Raw genomic sequence first — 20,544 nt, 5'->3', positions numbered from 1 at the left:
GAATTTAGGATTGACCAAGTGGTCGTGATTTTCTTATGTGCTAGATGTTTTCTATATGTTAAATGTAAGCTATTTAGGGTGACATCTTAAACTTAAAAAAAAACCTCTAAATCTTTTGTTTTTCATAAAAATCTTACACCTAGGCCTGAGTTATCACTTACTGTGTTTAAGAGACATACATTAACTTTACTAAGCTGAGGATGAGGTACCATAAGGCAATTCTGCCTAATATAGTTAGAAAAGCATTTTTTTTAAATGAAAGCCACATCTCTAGATATGCTTTTGAGGACTTTTAAAACTGAAATATAAAATATCTCAGGAAGGTAAATCCTAGTTTACAGAATTATTAATATTTTAAAAAGATAATGATTTGATTTAAAAAAAATGAAGAGAAAGGCTACATGTATTTAGTTTGGAGTTTGCCTCATGGATTTGATTGAATAATAAACACTGTGATATATGATGATAGATTATGTCTTATTTTCACATTAATTCATTATTAGTAGCTACTTTCATTCTGACTCTGCAAGCATTCAGATTGTTTTATTGTAAGCATTTGTTTTGTCTATTTAAAATTCATGTTTCTGGGGCACCTGGGTGGCTCAGTTGGTTGAATGTCCAATTCTTGATTTCGGCTCAAGTCATGATCCCATGATCATGTGATTGGGCCCTGTGATGGGCTCTGTGCTGAGCATGGAACCTGATAAAGATTCTCTCTCTCCTTTTGCCCCTTTCCCCCACTCATGCTTTCTCTCTCATTCTAATAATAATAGTAATAATAATGATAATAATAATTCCATGTTTCTTGCAGATTCTTCTACTGTTATTGTTCTGTATCTGGCTCCATGTCATATGGTGATGGACAAATGGGCCTTTCCCTTAGGAACTTTACAATCGAAGTTTTCATATTAGTTATCAGGTGACTTAGAAATTAGGCACAGTTTATAGTGGGAAGGAAGCTGTACTTAAATTTGATCATATTTCTATAGGAACTGTGAATGCTTTCTTTAATATTAGCCCAGGAAAGTTTCAGAGGAAAATGACATTTGAGTTAAATCTTGATAGAAATGGCGTTGTGATAGGGATAGTGGAGGGAGGAGGGTACAGCTGGCAAAATATACAGGATGAAGAAAGTCCTGGAAACATTACATGATTCTTCATGTTCTGCTTTTACTATAGGATTGATAGTAATTGATATTAAGATAAGTTGTATTGGTTTATTTCAATTTTATTGCTATCATTATGGAAGCTATATTTTATCTAGTAGATAGCTTTAAAAACACATTGTAATAATTATAAATTTATCAGTTAAAAGTAAATATACTGAAATTTTCATTGTTACAGTTCGATTTTGTAAAATGAAGATCTTCCCCATACTTGCTGAAAAAAAAGCATGCGAATTTTAGCCTAAAATCCCAGCAATAGTTAAAACCAACTCTTAAAATCTTTTCACCTGATTGTTATTCATTTTAAAATATAATTGCTACCGTAACTATTTAATTTTCAGAAGGCTTGCTGAGAATTACTCCATTGCTTCCTCCAGGGTCGTTCTGAGGTAAAGTACTTAGGTACTTATTAGTTTGCATGTACTTCTTTGCATGACCTGACAAACGTGTAGGTTTATAGGAAACTCAGAAGCATCTGCATCATGCTAGAAAATATAAACAGTGAGACTGGCGATCTGTGGAATTCCCATGGTGAGACATCTGGTGGGCAAATAGAGCAGAAGACTCAAAACAGATTTGATGATTTTCTCCTCCCTTGTTAGAATACATGAGCATTTTGTATAGCAGAAAATTGAGCAAGATTTAGAGGATTAAACCATAAGCATAGGCACACAGAGCTGACCAACTGAGAAAATAATTTTGAAATTTTAGCTTCGCTGCTGACTACCTGACTGGTTACTATAAATATGATGGTTAACAAATGTTTGTACAAGCATTCACACCTTGAAATTAAACACTCTTGATAACACGGGGATATAATACACAACTAATAAGAATAGCTAATGAGCTGGAAGGCAAAAGAAAAATGATTAAGCCCTGTTCGTTAATTTGCTTCTTTGCCTTTTTTCAGTTAAAGAATAATAGAAATGCATGAAATTCTGCTGATTAAAACTGAAGTTCTATAGAATGACTGTAGTGAAAGATAGACCCTTTCATGTAAGAGGAAATCATAAATAAAACCAATGCATGTAAGATCTGACAATGCTTTGATAAGAGGAAACTTCCATGCAGTGAAAAGTTATGTAATCACTTACTCAGTTACTAGACCCAGAAAAATTCGTTTTCTTCCTTGACTCCAAAATTATGAAGTTCAGTCCATGACCTACAAATTAATGGTGAAGAACAGAGGTCAGCAATCTTTTTCTAGAAAGGTCCAAATAGTAAATATTTTCAGCTTTGTAGGCTATGAGGTTTCTGTTGCAACTATCTTAGTCTGCTGTTGTAGTAGGAAAGCTTCCACATACAGTGGGCATGACTGTGTCCTAATAAAACTTTATTTATAAAAACAGGATGTGGGCCATATTTTGCCTCAGGCCGTGTTGTGCTAAAATCTAACCTAGATTGTTGGAACTCTATTAAGAATTAAAATAGTAACAAAGCTGAATTCTTATGGACTTACTAGGAAACTAAGTTAAACCCACAAATAACTGCTATTTGTCTATACAAATATTAATTTATTTTCTATAGACTGAGGTGAAATCTCAGCCTTTCTCTATTTCTTATTCATCTGTATATCTTATTGGGTCCCTGGTTAAGCTGATAATTGTCTGCTAGGATGGTCCAAGTTCTAGAATTAATGCATTAAGATCTTCTGAGATTACTTGAGATAGCTCAAATCTCCTTCCTAACACACAAGATTTTCTGCTGCCATCCCTATTCTGCTTGTGACCGCTTAGATCTATCTTTTATCTGTTTCTACATTTAAAAAAATTGTTTTGAATAGCTGAGGAGACAATGAAAAAGAACAACTTTAAAAAAATTTGATACACTGAATTTTGGAGTCTCCTGATTATGGGGTCAGTGTGCTTTTTTCTGAAAGGCTGATTGGCTACTATTCACACTGGCCTCAGGCAGGACTGGTTCTTACAGACTGAATTTACTCTCAGTGCTGAAGCTTTCTCTCTCAGTTGACTCTTGTGCTTATTGGAAGGGGTATTATATCTGTCCTCGATACGGGTCAAGAAGAAGCATTGCGTTTTGAGCAGTGTGTCAGTAAAGAGACTGTCACTCTAAAAACTGGTGAATTATCTCTTGTACAGACTTTCCCACTTTCTCTTCATAGGCTTTCCTCTTTATTTACAGCACTGGGACTGGAACTAAATATAGCTAGCATATATCTTTACTGTGGTACTTACAGCCTTAAATTGCTATTGTACTTAGTGAATTTCCCAGAGAGACACTGAACTGCAAAATACCGTGTTTAATCACCACATACCCAGAACATTCCTTAGGAAATATTGGGCTATGCATACTCAGAGAGATACCTAATTCTTTTCATTTGTGCTTTCAGTAAAGGATGGTATTACTGATGGCCTGTATGGTAGGTGTGGCTATATAAATTCATATTTAGGTATGTAAAAGTTTACCAAGAATATTTTATGCTTAACATTGCCTATTTGAAAATAAGTTTTACTCCTTATATTAAATGTTTTAACTTTAAAATTATTTAATAATTTGGAATTATTTCTTCTTCTCATTTATGTAATTCTTGTATTGCTCAGTGGCTGATGCAGATTTTCTACAAAGGAGACCTATAAATGCAACAATTCGGAAGTGTTGGAGTGGCCAGGCAACTTGTCTGGAATCTGTGTTTGGATAGCTAATATGGCTTTAATTTAGATTGTATGTTTGCAATAATAAAAGAAAAATAGCAGAAATAGCAAAATTTTCTAAAGATGTCTATACTCACTCTTAAGTAGGTTTGAGAAAATATCAGTTGTCCATATCAAATATTATTGTTTGCATTATTCTTATTATTATCATTTAATTTCAGGTAGCTTAATGGGGATTGTGGTGTTTGGAGCTTATGACCAATTCTGTGTTGTCTTTGATAACAACCATTCAAATAGTCAGAACCCCATACTTGAATGTTTTTAAGGTAAAGATACTTTCAGAAGTCTTACCAAGTGCCATATTAAAATGTGCCGAATGACCTAAGAGAAAAATTGTTAAATTACACAAAAATAAGGCAAAGTTCTTTACAAAAAGACTCCTGAAACTTCTGAAGTCATCTTAATGGAGACAAGAAACCCTCCACAAGAAATGTACACACTATTGATAGCTCACAACATTGGTATTTTTTCCTTCCATCTGGTATATAAGACCTTTATTTCACAGTCTGTCAGCCCTAAAGAAACTGCCCTTAGTGGGGGAATATTGAAGCTTGGAAATTTAAATTTGAGAGGCAAAGCTAATTGACAGTGCAAGAAGGAATAAAGCCAAGTGTTCTAATATAGCAGAGAGAAATTAAGTATAGTTGTCACCTGCAATTCTGGAATTAATTCATGAAACATAGTGCATATTCAATCCAAAAAACAAGTTTTATTCAACAACCACTGTAGGAAAGGAGGTATGGAAGAAATAAAAACAAATAGGGTATAATTCATAATTGATTGTATATCATAGTGAGAATACACTTGAAAACTTTAATAACAGATGAAGTCTAGAGTTGCTTCACAAGCTATCTTGTGAGATAGAGAAATATAGAAACATAGAACGAAATGATTGAATCTGGTCAGCAAGAGTTCTATGGAACAGGTGGCATCTGAACTGGATTAAGAATGAGGATTGTATGCCCCTAGATCTTAGAAGAAAATGCATATAATTAGATCTCATTCACTCAAGCAAGAATGACCAAAAGAACTTTATCAAGGGGTGAGTATGATCAGATTGGTATTTGGGGAGGGGGGGAGGCTATTCATTGGATGAATCTTCAGAGTTCCAAAAAGAGACAATTAGAGGAAGAATGGTGGAGATATAAAATAGTTTCATTTAGAGATAATGTGAGAGAGAAAACAGAAAATTTTTATTAAGAAGCAAAAAGGCAGTGGGGCTAGGCAGTCCTTCATGGATGTGAATATTAATGTCACTCATGAATGTCATCTGAGAAGTCAATAAAACCTCTTTGCATCTTAGATTCCTTATCTCTCCACTATAGCTTTGGAATAATTTTAAGGAAGAGATTAAAGAAATAGAGTGGGAAAAAAAGAACATTAAAACAAAACAAAACACCCTCATTTTGGAGTGGGGGATGGGAGGGGCTATTTCTTCAGCTGAAGAAATTAATAAGAATCAGATGAGGCTCTGGGGAGCACTTATAACCTCTCCTGTTAAGGGACAATTTAGTCAGTGACCAATACTCTCAAGTCAGCTTAAGAGAGAGTCTGACTGGCATCAGGAAATAAGATAAAAACAGAGAGCGAGACAAACCATAAGGGATTCTTAAATACAGAGAGCAAACTGAGAGTTGCTGGTGGGGTGTTGGGTAGGGGGATGGGCTAAATGGGTGATAGACATTAAGGAGGGCACTTGTTGGGATGAGCACTGGGTGGTATATGAAAATGATAAATCACTAATTCTACTCCTGAAACCAGTACTACACTGTATATTAACTAATTTGAATTTAAATAAATAAATTTTTAAAAGAGAGAGAGAGAGAGAGGTAAAAAAAAAAATTAAGAGAGAGAGAGAGAGGGAGAAAGCCTGACTGACATTAGAACAAAGCTATGGACTTGGTCCAGGCCCATATTTACCACTTAATAGCTTTATGACCGTGGGTCTGTCTGGACCTCAAGATTTTTCATCTGTAAAATAAAGGAATCAAGTGGGTAACTGGTTTTAAATGGTGTTCTAATGATAACTAGGGATTTGGGGGAAATATTTTCAAGGGCTACTGAACTGGAGAGAGACAGTAAATAACCAGCTGGAAGTTTTATAACCCCCCCCTTTCCTTTCAGTTTCAATCAGAGATAAGCATATATCTCTCTTATATTAGGACTTCTATGTAAGATGATATTTGGGCAACAATTCTGATCCAAATTCATGCACAAATGGTATTAACAACACATAGTTGTCAACTGTTTGCTTAGATAAATTCTTTAGTCCCTTCCAAAGTATATTGTTCATTTATGCTTCCAAAATGTTATACTCCAGCTGCTTAGAACATGGCAATGCCACCTTCTGAGTGAGAGACTTTAGGTTGTAGGAGACGTTTGAGAGGACAAACTGATTTAGGATCATTTATAGCTGAAGGGTTGGACAACATCCTTGAGTTTCTGGTTACCAATTAGAGAATCAAGTTTGATGACCAAAAGAAAGGTCACAAGTAGAGCATGGATTTCACAAGCAGTTGCATGAATTAGAAGTGGATGAACTTGTCCACGAAGAGAATATAAAACAAAGGTAAAATATATCCAAGGAAATGGTGGAAAAAAGCAAAAAATCATAAAGAAAATTTAAAAAAAATGGACATAAGGAAAAAGAGCTCCTCAATTTGTGTGGAAGAAGGAATACCCCGGGGAAAACTTCTGTATTTATAGCATCTGTAGGACCTTTAATCTCTTCATCAGCATGAAGAGGCATGTGAAAGATTTTGTTTGTCCCAGGTACTTTAATATTGATGCATGAATTTTGACAATGGAAGCAGCTCTTATCTTTCTCCTAATGAAAGGATTGTGAATTAAGGGAGAGAGGGTGAGTGGAATAGAGGGGAAGAGAGAGAGAGAAAGAGAGATTTACAAAAAGTAACAATTACACTAATTCTCTTTGCAATGAGATCAGTTGCAATGAGATACGGAATATTTAAAATGCTTTTAGTTAGCCTTATCAGTAAGTTACAAGTTGTTTTGAAAAGCATGAATTGTATCAATGTTTTTGCTACTTATATTTTGGGAGGGCATAAATGCAAAAATTCTGTATTTTCTATAATAGTTCAATAAACTTTAATCATGTTTGTAATTAGAATTTTCTCACATAAATTTGAATATCTGTAATTATGGAAGTAACATTGGATTTATAGGTTTCCCTGTTATTCATCTTAAAATATGCTTCCCCCCCCCCACCCCACAAATACCAAAACAAAGTTTCTACCTTACAGGTTATAGTTTAACAGTGGCTAATTTAGCTATTGTAAAATTACCATGTCTTGTGTTGAATATTTTCTTCACTTGGCAGAGTTAAACACTTTTTGAAATTCCTGGATTGCATTAAGATAAGAACAAGTAAGATAAGAACAGATCAATGGGAAATAGGAAAGATACCCAATTTATGCTTCCTATACTCTTCATCCTTTTATAAATGCAAGCAATGAGGGCATAGGAACTATTTGAATTTTAAATGACTAAATATAGGTTTATCTAATCTTATGAGGACTAAACACTATTAGTTTCATAATTTGCATTTAAAATTATAACAACTATCAATAATTTGGTTACTAGAGTTAAAGATGACAGTCTATCCATTAATTGATGAACAATAAATTTCTCCATCAAATTTATGCTTAAGAATAGAATATAGGCTAGGGTATATTATTTAAAGCTATGATATAAAAACTTACTCTGGATCTTTTGCTTAGAGAAGAGGATAGAGTTATGGGAAATAACATTATATTTACTATTTATGTGATTATGACCACACTTCATAATTTTGTGTTTGTAGGTGACATTACCAATCTACCATTATCAGGTGAGGAACAGAGAAATGAATAGAAGTAGCCGTGGAGACTAGGTCCATAGACTAATAGTTTGATCATCATTTTGCTCTTGTGGAAGCAGATACTCTAGAATCCTAGATCTTCTAGCATCTGCTAGAACAATTAGTATAGTGAGTTAATTTGTGTGTAGCATGTAGGTTTCATTTTACATATTAGAATGTCTTAAATCAAAGCTATCTCTTTTAAGAGCTCCAAAATAGAAATTAGAACTACCGTTAATGCAAAGCATTTTCCCCAAATAATATGCTTACAAATGAATACATTTTTTTAGTAAAAGGACCTTATTAATTTTCAGTCTTAATTTTTCATCCTTCATTGTGGCATATCAGTGAGGTTAGGAAAGAGATTAAATACATTTAGAAAATCATTACAACTGGAATTTTGGTGATATGATTTTGGAAAATTTATGAATTTTGAATATCTAGTTTTAAAAGATGATTGGGGCAGGTCCCCAGACACCTACTTTGTAAAACATTTTTAAAAGATTTCTAAATGTCTCATTTATTGGCATAGTTTTTAAATATTGAGGCCATTTATAGATTACCTAATACGTTTTATTTTATAGAGAGGGAAATGGACCCCAAAGCTTAGGTACTTTCTTAGTTCCTATAGCCACATTATGAATTAAGCTTACAATCTTAGATGCAAAGTCCAGTATAAGAGTTTGCAGCATGCTATAAAATGTCATATCACCTTACATTAAATGGCTATTTCCCTTTACTATCTCAGTGATTCTGAATTTGACAAGGGCCTTGCATGAAAGGGTCACTAAAGGAGGTCTTAAAATATTCCAAAAGAGATTCAGGTAACCTGGTTGGATCATATGCCATGCCCTCTGTTGATGATGGAACACACCTTTCTCTCCTGCTCTGAGAACACCACTCCAAAGAGTGGTAGGATGTTAGGTTCCATTTACCAGTCTTATATTCCACTCACAAAAGCAGAGTGAGGCCTTACCTTATTTTAACCAAGGTACACAGCTTGAACAGTATTCATGTCACCAAAGAAGACCACTTTCAATGTTATGCTAGGTTAAAAATCCTCTAGTGCAGCTCAACATCGTTATACTTATCCTAGCTTCCTGAGAAGAGTGGACCCAGGGTTTGGGTATTTAAAATACTACTTTAACCATACCTGGGGTCTGAGTGGCATAGTTTAAATAACCATACCCCTAGAATATACATTAAAACTTACAGCATATAAACATAAATCACATTGTTTATAGTGAAGCATTTTTTTAAAAAAAATTATATTGCAGCTTAATAAAAGCAGAAAAATGCATGAAATGCAAGCATGCAGCTTAGAGAGTGCACATATATATATATATAACTACACAAAATAGAATAAACAAAACATTACCATATGTGGAAGACTAAAAGTAAATTATAGACCACATAACATAGAATACCTACTTACAAGAAGTAATAATCTATGATGTTTGGAGTTTTTTTTTTTTTTTTTAAATTTTTTTTTTCAACGTTTATTTATTTTTGGGACAGAGAGAGACAGAGCATGAACGGGGGAGGGGCAGAGAGAGAGGGAGACACAGAATCGGAAACAGGCTCCAGGCTCTGAGCCATCAGCCCAGAGCCCGACGCGGGGCTCGAACTCACGGACCGCGAGATCGTGACCTGGCTGAAGTCGGACGCTTAACCGACTGCGCCACCCAGGCGCCCCTGGAGTTTTTATTATAGTCTAGTTGCTGGGCTAAATACTTTAAAATGAGTACGTCATTGAATCCTTAGAACACCCCTTGAAGTACGTACTGCTGTGATGATATCCATTTTACAGATGAGAGACTTGAGCTTTAGAAAGCATAAGTAACTTTACTAGGCCTCAGAGTTTCTAAGCAGCACAGTAAGGTGTTGAACAGAGGTCACTTATGGCTGCCTTTTATATAAAACACATACCCTCTGAATGGAATGAGCTCAAGAAATGAGATTTCAGACTCCAGAGATAAACTGTGAGAAATGTATTTTCAATGAGTGAATTCATTTCAGAATTCTCAAATCATAATGTGTTTGCCTTTCATACATCTTTGACTAAACAATTGGAGCCTAAGAAGATCTGTTAGTGAAAGTCAACCTAAGAGGCCGTTTAGAACCAGGACTGAAAGCTTTAGAAAAGGGGACATAGCAGTGATTTGCAGGGAAACTGAAGAATTGAGAATGCTGGACTCCCCTCAAGTATATGACAGGTAAATAAGTCAGAATTTCCCCAAGTTTAGAGATCTTCCATCAGTGATGACTAGATTAAAAAGATGTGAAATGTGAAGCATATCATTGCACTTTAAAGAAAGGCTGTTGTGCACAATATGAAATATACTGGTAATTTAAATATGTGAAGTAGAAAAAATAAAATGACAGGCAGTTCAAATGTCTGCATCTAAAATGGATTTCGTGTGAATTACAGTTCACTATAAATGAAACATAAGTAGTCCACTTTTACCGAGTCTGTCTAAATAATACTTGTAAACAAAATGTATTTAGTTGACATTTAAGCAGAAATATCCTTGCTTAGGAATAAAATGCAATGTAAAACCATATTAATAATATGGTACTCTCTTCACACTCATATATGAGCTCAGAATGAATTATGTCTCATTCCAATCAATGGCATTATATGAGTTTTTATTTGGTTTTAAAACTGGGCTCATATTTTTATTGTATCATTCTATACTTCTGCAGACTGGCAGAAGGGACCATAAAGTGCAATCATTCATTGGGAGAATATTTGTTAATAAAGTGTTCATGTGTAATAAAAAAGAAACCTATTTTTTAATTGACCAGTTACCTACTAACAGATCTGTTAATTAAGCCTCATTTGCTGTAAAGAACATGTGGCCTTGATCTGTTGATGGAACATTGTGTTCACTGGTTGTTTCATCTTGCTCTTGACAAAGCGTGAAAGAGCCAGCTTCATTTTATGTCAAAATGTTTATTAAAATGGTAGTAGTGTCTATTTCCACAGGATAAGGCATATTCAGTGATACACAATCAGTGGTGTAATTAGGGAATTTGTAAACCACAGGCATTGTGCAGCGTGATCATTTACAAGGGGCCTAACAATGTCACATGGATTCTACAAGTAGACAAATGGCCTTTTTATTATAGAAGCAAATTGACTTTTCTAGCCATTCCACATTGAAGAGTTTACCACTGTGAGCAACAGTTGCTCTAGAAAATAAAATAAATTGTGGATTGCTTTAAAGCATCTTTCTTTTGCTATGCTTTCATAAGATGCATTTGATATATAATTTATAGTTTATCATCTTTTTAATTTAGAATTCCTTCATCCACAGAAAAGCAATCACATAATTAACATGATCAGACAGCTCCTTTTTACTTACTGGTCCCTGGTTTTCATGGCAACACCCTGACCTTTGTGAAAATGGACAGCACTGACATTTTGTCATCCTCATAAGGGAGGAACAGATGTATTAGGAATGTCCAAGCCCCTTTATTTCATAGAAACAGAATGAGAGCTGGGATATCTGTATTATGTGCCATTTTAGGATAATATCCAAACACACTGATCAAATTATTGTGTCTAATGAAAGAAATCTGCAACCTTCTTTCCTTGGTTGGCAGTGGGGGATGCCTCTGTTCGGATTTTTAAAAAGTTTATTGCTGTCCATTTCCAAAATGTTATCTTCTTCAAACAGTGTTTTCATCTGAAATGCATATGTATCTCCAATAGAACCGACAATGGCAATGTGATATATATATATATATATATATATATATATATATATATATATATGGTTTTAAAAATATTTCTTTGATTCTGTGTGTACCCATGTTCAATACTTGAGACATCATGGGTATGAATAAAGCAAGATCTTTGCCCTCAATATAGAAATATATGTATAACAATAAAATACAGTCCTTGATACCACACCAGTAAAAGGCACTGATAAGAAAACATAATAACATATAAACATATATGGAGTGTTTACTATATGCTGGACGTTGTGCTCAAGATTTTGTATGTATTATACTGTTTAGTCCTAAAAAAATGTAGTTGGTACTATTATGCTACTTTATTTAGAGTAAACGAGACAGTGGTTGGACGACTTTCCCAAGGTCACGCACCTAGTAGGTGGTAGAGTAAGGATCTGAAATTAGGCTGCCAGCCCTGAGCCTTGCTCTTCACAAGTGTACAACTCAAAGTACTTCACAGTTCAGGGATACTCCAGTGTGCATTGTGCCATTGTATCTTTAAATTATCATTAAATTCTCAAAATGACCTAAAATTGGACAGCTGGAAAGTGGGCTGGGTTAAGCCCAAGTCACATTTCTAATTTTGTACCTTAAATCTCTCCCAAACTCTCCACATCTACTAAAAAAAGCCATCAGATTTAAAAATAATTATGAGCAATTACCAGTTACAAAGAATCCTCTCTATTTATCATTTTCTGTAATGCATAGTGCATTTTTGAAGGTAGGGAATGGCCTAATTTATCTCTCTTGCCCTCAGTTTTAAGCATATTTATCTTTTGAAGGAGCTCTAAAATGTGTGTTAAAATGAATTGGTGTTAGGTCTAAAATAACACATAAGTTTTCATACATGCTGTTCTGCTTTTGTTATTCCCAGGATGTTTTGCTACTGATTTAAGGGATAGTGCATTTATGCACACATATAAATGTATTTGGATAAACTGTTTTAAGAGCGAGTAGGCAAGGACACAAATATGTTACAGAACAGAAGAATTTCAGGAATTTGGGAATATCTGAGTTAACTTTAAACTATAACACTCTCTCTCTCCTCCTTGTTATTTTTAGTTTCTGTAACAAATGTTTAGAGTGCAATGTTCAACTTTTAAAGGTAAAAATCTAAATTGATTTCTTATGCCCAAATAACCGTTTTCCAGTTTTACTCTACATTATTTTTAAAAAGACATACAAAAATGAAATGGAATTTACATAATAACATAGAGTTAAGTTAAAGAATTGATCCCGTTTCCCAGAAATGATGTTATAGATTATTATTTTTTATCAAATAACCTAGTCATATTTTAGTGAAGATCTTAGTACTTTATTTGATGGTTTGACTCTTGTAATTCTTTCTTATTACAGCAAAAAAGAAAGTGCTTCTTTTGCAGTCCTTGTTTCTTCCAACATTCTCAAATCTAGCCCAGATTCCTACCTTGTTGAAATTTTATCATAATTTGAGTCACTAGGAAGCAGAACTATCTTGCTCCTAGTTTTTTTAGTTTTTTTTTTAAGTTTTTTACATGTGAGACTTTACATACTTAATCAGTGACCATCAGCTATTTCTATATTTCACTGCTTGAGTAACACATACAGTAAGTCAGGGGAAGGGAAGTTAAACACAGAAACAAGGGAAACTTTCATATCTTTTTCCAAAGAGGTGAGTAGAAAATTCTCTTTTTTTTTTTTTCAACGTTTATTTATTTTTGGGACAGAGAGAGACAGAGCATGAACGGGGGAGGGGCAGAGAGAGAGGGAGACACAGAATCGGAAACAGGCTCCAGGCTCTGAGCCATCAGCCCAGAGCCTGACGCGGGGCTCGAACTCACGGACCGCGAGATCGTGACCTGGCTGAAGTCGGACGCTTAACCGACTGCGCCACCCAGGCGCCCCCGAAAATTCTCTTTTTGATACACATTTATCTTAATGATTCTTAGAAGATTAGAATCAGGTTAGAATCAGGTTAGAAAACCAAATTACATGAAGATCAGAACAATGCAAGATACTCGAAAACTACATTTAACCAAATGCTACATGAGCAACCTTAGGTTAAGTTCCTATTCACTTATGTATTTATGAGGCAGCAAGAACGGAACCCATGTTTCTTTGCAACTGAACTTGTAGCTTGTGTAGCAGGGAAAATATGAATGCCACTTAGAGAATGATTTTCTATTTTATTCTTTCATCTTACACTTTGTGTTCTATTGAATCCCTCAGAGACTATTCTTGTGCCATAGCAACACCTGCTGGGAGAGTGAAGTTGGAACAGCCACACTGTTGCCTGCCAAAGTTGTTTTCCTGATTGAATGGCACGGCATGTCCTCCATCTTCCAATACTAAACCCTCCAGAGTTGCTACCCTCCAAGATCCTGCCTCTCCCCATATATTCCAATAACTAACAATACCATTGTAATAAGATTTTCTAAAAGTCTTTCAGAAGTAAGCAATGTATATGTATGTGTGCTTGCAGGTACATTTCCCCTTAGAATTTCCAAATGCAAATGCCGGGGTACTGCAACCTCATGTTTGTTTTAAACACGTTCTTTCTTCTGGTTTTATTGCTAGACTTGGAAAATCTTGTCAATTCTGTTTTGTTTGCATCTCATAACTTATTGTAGGTGAGTCAGTAAAAAAAAAAAATGTGTGTCAGTGCAAAATTTTTTAAAAAGGCAATTTTTTATTTACAGAGTGTGATAAGAGAAGTATTTATGTGTATTCATATCATGGACAAAAACAGTAGGCTTACCATCTGGCGTAAGGAAACGTTTAAAAATAAGTGCGTGTTTCATATATGATTTACCCACGAGGCTATAAGTAATACAAGTCTTAGAATATGGGTCCCCATGGACATTCTATTGTAGAGCCAAATAGCCTCGTCTTTACTGCTAATAGAAGAAAGCCATAACATGGACAAATTACTCAATACTATCGAATGCTTCTGATATTTTACCTCCCCATATCATTACTGTGACCAAATTAAAATCTAGTAGAATTGCTAACTTTATAGAAACCAATTGGATTGTTGTGTTTTTTTAATTAAAAATTGAAAGTGTTAGTTCATGTGTGAAAAATGATCTTGAAATTCATACACTTTATAATTAAGCCTTGGATCATCAAGAGGTGATTATTCATCAATAGTTTTCTTACTTTGGTTACTTAGTAACTGTCATTGGTGCTCTATGAATCACTTAAGAATTTATCAAGCACCTCTGAAATACTTATTTTTTTTCCTCTGAAATACTTTAAAATGTAACATGGTGTGGGAGCTCCTGAGGAAGTAGATAAAACCTGGTGCTGACCCCAGGACATCTGAGCTACTTTGTAAGGGAGAGAGGCATTTTGTTCTGGCATATGTAGAATGAATTGGATATGCTGTAATTCGGAGACATGGAGAATGAATAAAAGACACAGAATTCAAAAAGACTTAAGGGAACAAGAAACTTAAATTGGGCCTTAATACAATGGGGGATGATTGGATGGGTATTATGAGGGTAACATCATTTCTGGAGAGAAGGAAGGAAGAGAATGAGCCAAGTATATTACAAGAACCCAAAGACCTGGCTAAATTGAATAGAGGACTTTTCACAGAAAAATTGCAGCTTAATAAAGTTTGGCAGGTAAGGGGCAAAACAAGCAATGGGATTTAGACCTCTATCCTAGAAAACAAGTAACTACTGAAGATATTTGAATGGTGGAATGACACATTTTACTAAAGACTATTCAGAAATGGTAAGAACTTTTAAGGAGGGGAAACATTAATCAATGAGATTTTAGTAATTCATTTGTAAGGGGGAAGAAAATCCAGAAGGAAGTGCAGCATTCAATATATTTGTATTATATGACATTGCATTAAATTATATTAAAATGTTGCTCAGAGAAGTTCTGCATATTTTAAAACAAACTACAAAAACATTCTATGTGCTACATATCCTATAATTCACATATTGTCTATCTCTGTGATTTTACAAAATAGGAATTGTTTCCAATAAGTATCCATTGGTGATTTCTATTCCTTTCATGGGAAATGAACTATAGAATGTTGCTGTCTTTCATCAAACATTATGTTCCCGGTCATGGTCTCTTAAAGGAGGCCAGTATCAGCAGGTTCATTCATAAGTGAGAAGTCTTTAGAATGCTGGATTTCTTTATCACCTTGAAAATCTTTTAAGCACATCTTACTAAATATTTAGTAATTGACACATATTAATTAAGCTTATTAGTTTAAAAATATTTTGGTGGCTTGGATTGGAATTAGTTTTAAATGAAGAAAATTCTCGAAATTCCCTTATATAGTCATATGAATATTCCCCAATGGCCATAGACCTCACTTTCTTATATGTTTTATGTATTAAAGCAGTTACTCCTACTTTCAGTTGTGTGTTCATATCAGCTGTGAGGTTTAGATTACATTAGATTAGAAAATTTCCAATATTAGGGTATGGAAGTTTTAAAATATAGATTACAATAATTATATTATTCTCACTTATATTGGGTATACTTTTTTGAGTGGAAGAGAAATGAGGCATGCTGACAATTTCACTTAACTAATAGTTTATCTTGCTTTTCCTTAGTCCATTGTGAGAAGTCATTACTGATGTGCCGTCAGTAAGTGTTGCAATTGCAAGCTATTTAGTTCTGTATGTCCATGTACAATTATTTTGTGATTTCTCATAACTTCACATTTTGAATATATCTATGTGCCCGTCTCATACTTATAAAGCTAATCTGTAATATGTTAGCAAAAATGAGATTGAGGACTGCTGATGTGGACGCTGAGAAAGCACTGAAGTGTGATAGAATATCTTTACTTTAAAATTATGTGGTCTGAAATAAGGATGTTACAAACCTTGGCGTCTCAATCAGTAGATCACCAAGAATGAAACTCACATCCAGTTTATAGTAAATTTTTAAAATTCACATGTTGTTTTTGAAGGTTACCAAAACAAAAACAACAAACTAACAAACAAAACAGAGTTGATTCATTTGAATTAGTTATATCTACAAATTCAGTATTTACTTGAGTCTTTCTTATATTCCTTTATATACATCCAGTCAACTTGAGAATTCCTGAAGTGTGACCTCTAGGGGTCACTTTTATAAACACACATTTTTCTGATTTTTTTTTTTAATTTTTTTTTTTAACGTTTATTTATTTTTGAGACAGAGAGAGACAGAGCATGAACAGGGGAGGGGCAGAGAGAGAGGGAGACACAGAATCGGAAACAGGCTCCAGGCTCTGAGCTGTCAGCACAGAGCCTGACGCGGGGCTCAAACTCACGGACTGTGAGATCATGACCTGAGCCAAAGTCAGACGCTTAACCGACCGAGCCACCCAGGCACCCCTCTGATTTTTTTTTAATGTTTCAAATACAGATTATACATATTACTTTAAAACATACATAGGTGTTATAAACGATTTCTCCCTAAAATTCAAGTATAATTAAATAATGACATACCTATTTTAGGATTCTTGAAAAATGGGAGTCTGGTTGTCCTTCTGGAGAAAACTCTACTTACTACTTAGTTTATTATGGTTTTTATGTTAAAAGAAATATATATTTTCTTTTAATATCTCTTATTAAAACACACTATAAATAGTTATGTGTTTTAAACCATTGTCTGTAATTAGCATATTCTGATGTCTTTGTTTCAGATCACATGATATTTTCTCATACAGTTCAGATGAACTGACCTTCCCCTGCATTCTTGTGAGTGAGAAAATAGGCCATTTTCTGAGTAATGACTAAAGATTAAATTTCGTCAGCTTCCTTCCTACTGAAGAAATAAAATCATTTGAATTTTCGAAATTTGTTTTATTTCACGGTCTGTGATACTATGGAAATGTTGACAGAAAACCAGTTTGAATTACTTCTCACATATTTATTGTTTAGAATGAGAAACTTTGGTGTCATATCATGCTTTTCAAGTTTCTCTGATTATAGCATCTTCCACAGTAGCATTTCAGATAGCACAAATCAAAATAGGGGCATGTATAACCTATATGTCATAGAAGGTACCTTTGTGTTTTTACCAGGAGGAAATTTTTTTCTACTGAGTACATTATGGATAAATGTGGATCTCAGAGGGGCAGACATTTCCATTTTTTCTACTTAGTTTGATGCTTTCACTGGAGACGATGTTTCAAGAAAAAATAATTCAGTTGATTAGCAAAAGGATGGAAAAAACATCATGACATAATTAAATGGCATGTCCTCAAGCTAGCTCTTTCTGTTGTATTTGTTTTGTTTCATTTTGTTTTGTTTTAATTTACAGCTTATCTATTTGAATTTTTAAATGAAAGGTGAAAGAAAAGATAAACTGGTGGGTCCTTTTTTTGACTCTCAACTTTCTCACACACCCACACACTTCTCAAGATATACCGCATCTGAAATCCATGCTAACAATATATTTTGCAGAAGATTCTGCTACTTGTATGGGCTACTAATTATAGAAGCAATACTACATTTCATGATTTATCACTTTTATAATATTCATGATTTGTCTCTATTATGTTTATTTCTATTATACTCATAGCCTTTTATCTTCTTATCTTTTACCCTTTTTGCCCTCTCTCCCTCCCTTCCTTCTTCAATGTCATGACTTCCTGGTCTCTGCCAAGCAGGAAAGCAGGGCACTTTAGAGATAGAGTAAGATACTCTGTCTTTGAGGAGCTTGTCTGTTCAGGGGCATAGAAGTGGGAGAAAATGTAAGGCAAAGCCACAAGTACAGGTCAAACAAATATACAGTGTAATATGTGTTCAGGAAGAGTGAGCAATCAACCCAGCCTTAGTGGTAGGCAGTTATCACAAAAATGATAATATTTGAACTGAATCTCAACACATGAGGCAAGCAGGAGCTGCTAGAATTCAGCAAGGGCCAGACATGCTGAACATAGAAAAGAAGTGCTTGTTCAAGGGCACTGAAGTTCACCAGTCAGTGAAACTGCAAGAGAATGAGTGTTAAAGGAGTAAGCATTTCTCAGACTGTGTTGAACAGAATGCTATGTCCAGGTGATACATTTGTGTTATTAAAAAATGGAGTTTTTATCAAATGAGCTTTGGAAAATTGGTTGCATTAACATTTTAGATTTCTCTGAGCTTCTTGGAACCTATGATGTACTAATATGCATTGTCCATATTGTAGAAGAATGAAAGATGAAGGGAAATATACAAAGAAAGTAAAATTCATCAATAATCCCACACTCAGAGGGAACCACTATTAGTGTTTTGGTATAGTTCCTCCTGGATTTTCTTTTCCTCTAGATTTTTCCTGTATAAGCCTCCTATTCTCCTCTAAATCAGTGCAAAATTGCCTCCCTTTCTTAATTTGTACATTCAGTCTAACATGTTTTACTGAGTTCTTACTATGTGTGAAATAGAGTGCTGGATACTAACAATATAAAGGTATATTTTCTTCCTTTCAAGAAGCTCCTTGCTAACATTCGCCAGCATATGTCTTTTTGATATAAAATTTTGATACTACTGTTTATAGTGCTCAGTAACATCTTTTACTCAATCATAGTGATAACAGCTATTCATACTATTCACTAGAATGTTTTTTCTTAGCAATCTCAGCATCTTTATCAATAAATGTAGGTGTATTACATCATCATCTAAAAGGCTGCATCATATTTTATAATGTGACTGTACCACCATTTATTTAATGGATCCGTCAGGCTGTTTTCAATCTTTTTTTAAAAAATTAAAACAGTATTATGAGCACTCTCAATGAGTACTGTAGTTTTCATAGTGACATGAACAAAATTGTATTTAAAATGATAAAGCTTATAGCAGGGTAGTAGGAAGCCTGGAAGAATTAGACTGGTGACAGAGACCACTTATTGTAGTGTCACAAGAAGAGAAAATGATGAATTCTACTGAGAAGTCTGCCTCTAGCCAGGAAAAGAAATAGGCAGATATGAGAGACATTTTTGATAGAGGAAACAACGCAGCTGATTAGAAGTGGTGAGCAAGAGGAAATGGTGAAACAAAATTCTGTAGCTTTCAGTTAGCAGATGAGGTGTGTTGATAACTACCAACTAAGTCAAGAAATAAACAGTGCTTTGGTTTGGGGATTTGAAAGACTTTGGGGATATAGAAGTAGGTTATAATCATAGACTGAAAGAGCCTTGGGATAAAGTTAGAATTTGTGTTATCAACATATAAAAGAGAGAAATTCATGAGAAAAAATGAGATCTCGTAACAAGAAAATTTATAGTAATAATAAGAGAGTTGACTGAAGAATTCTAAAGAATGGAAAATTTAATGTGGAGAGAGAAGACAAGCCTATGAAAACTGTGGGAAGTTGTAAGGTCTTCCTGGCCAAGAAAGTTGCAAAGAAAGATTCACTCTGATTTCAAGATTTAAAAGCCTCATGGAAGAGATGGAAACAATATTTTAGTTGAGTGTTGCTGTTTAGCAAAAATTGGGCTAATTTATTTTAAAAATCTATTTTTAAGTCATCTAGATTAAAATTGAGTCTTACATTTATGTAATTTTGATTTTGTAGGGAGGAAAGTTTACCTAACTAAATAACATAAATTTATAAAGGGAGTTTTTGAACTGTGTAGCATGATAAACAACAACAAAAAGTTATATAGCTAGTCCATTATGTATTTTGTATTAGAATGGCCTAATGTAATAAGGTCTCTGAATATTCTTCTTACTAATTCAGGAAATACACTTTCATTTAGCACCACTTCTTTCCTTAACGTTTTACTATTTGTTTTTAGGGTCATAACATTAATAACCTTGGAGCTTATAAAGTACAAATTCTTATTTTCAAAAATGAAGAAATTAATACTCAGAGTGATTAAGGTTGGCCAAGGTCATGTGACTTATTTTTGGAAGAGATGGGAGGAATATTTCAAAAACTAATACTCCATTGAATAATCTTTTAATTTATAATTTATTTTGTTTTATTTCATGTAGATTTATCAGAATTTGGAGATATGTTTGGATAGCTATATTTTATAAGCAGTTTTGACTTATACATATGAAGTATTCCAATATAGACAGAGATTTTGAAGATAACTATAGATCTGTAAGATATAAGATAGATAAGGTCATTTGCAAAGGGTGTGTAATTTACCATTTTAAATTCTACCTTTGCTCTT

At 34.1% G+C, this 20,544-nt stretch overlaps 1 protein-coding gene across 1 annotated transcript in view; it reads left to right on the top strand.

Moving 5' to 3' along the window:
• The window catches only part of MDGA2 (MAM domain containing glycosylphosphatidylinositol anchor 2), an 850,755-nt gene that overhangs the window by 625,276 nt on the left and 204,935 nt on the right, over positions 1 to 20,544 (top strand). The gene's annotated exons all lie outside the window — the stretch shown is intronic.

The sequence above is a fragment of the Lynx rufus genome, unplaced genomic scaffold, assembly GCF_022079265.1.
Source record: "Lynx rufus isolate CCGP_SWC_20201006 ecotype Redwood Valley unplaced genomic scaffold, mLynRuf1.p SCAF_13, whole genome shotgun sequence".
NCBI classification, from domain to species: Eukaryota; Metazoa; Chordata; class Mammalia; order Carnivora; family Felidae; genus Lynx; species Lynx rufus.
This window is presented reverse-complemented; position numbering and strand designations above follow the sequence as displayed.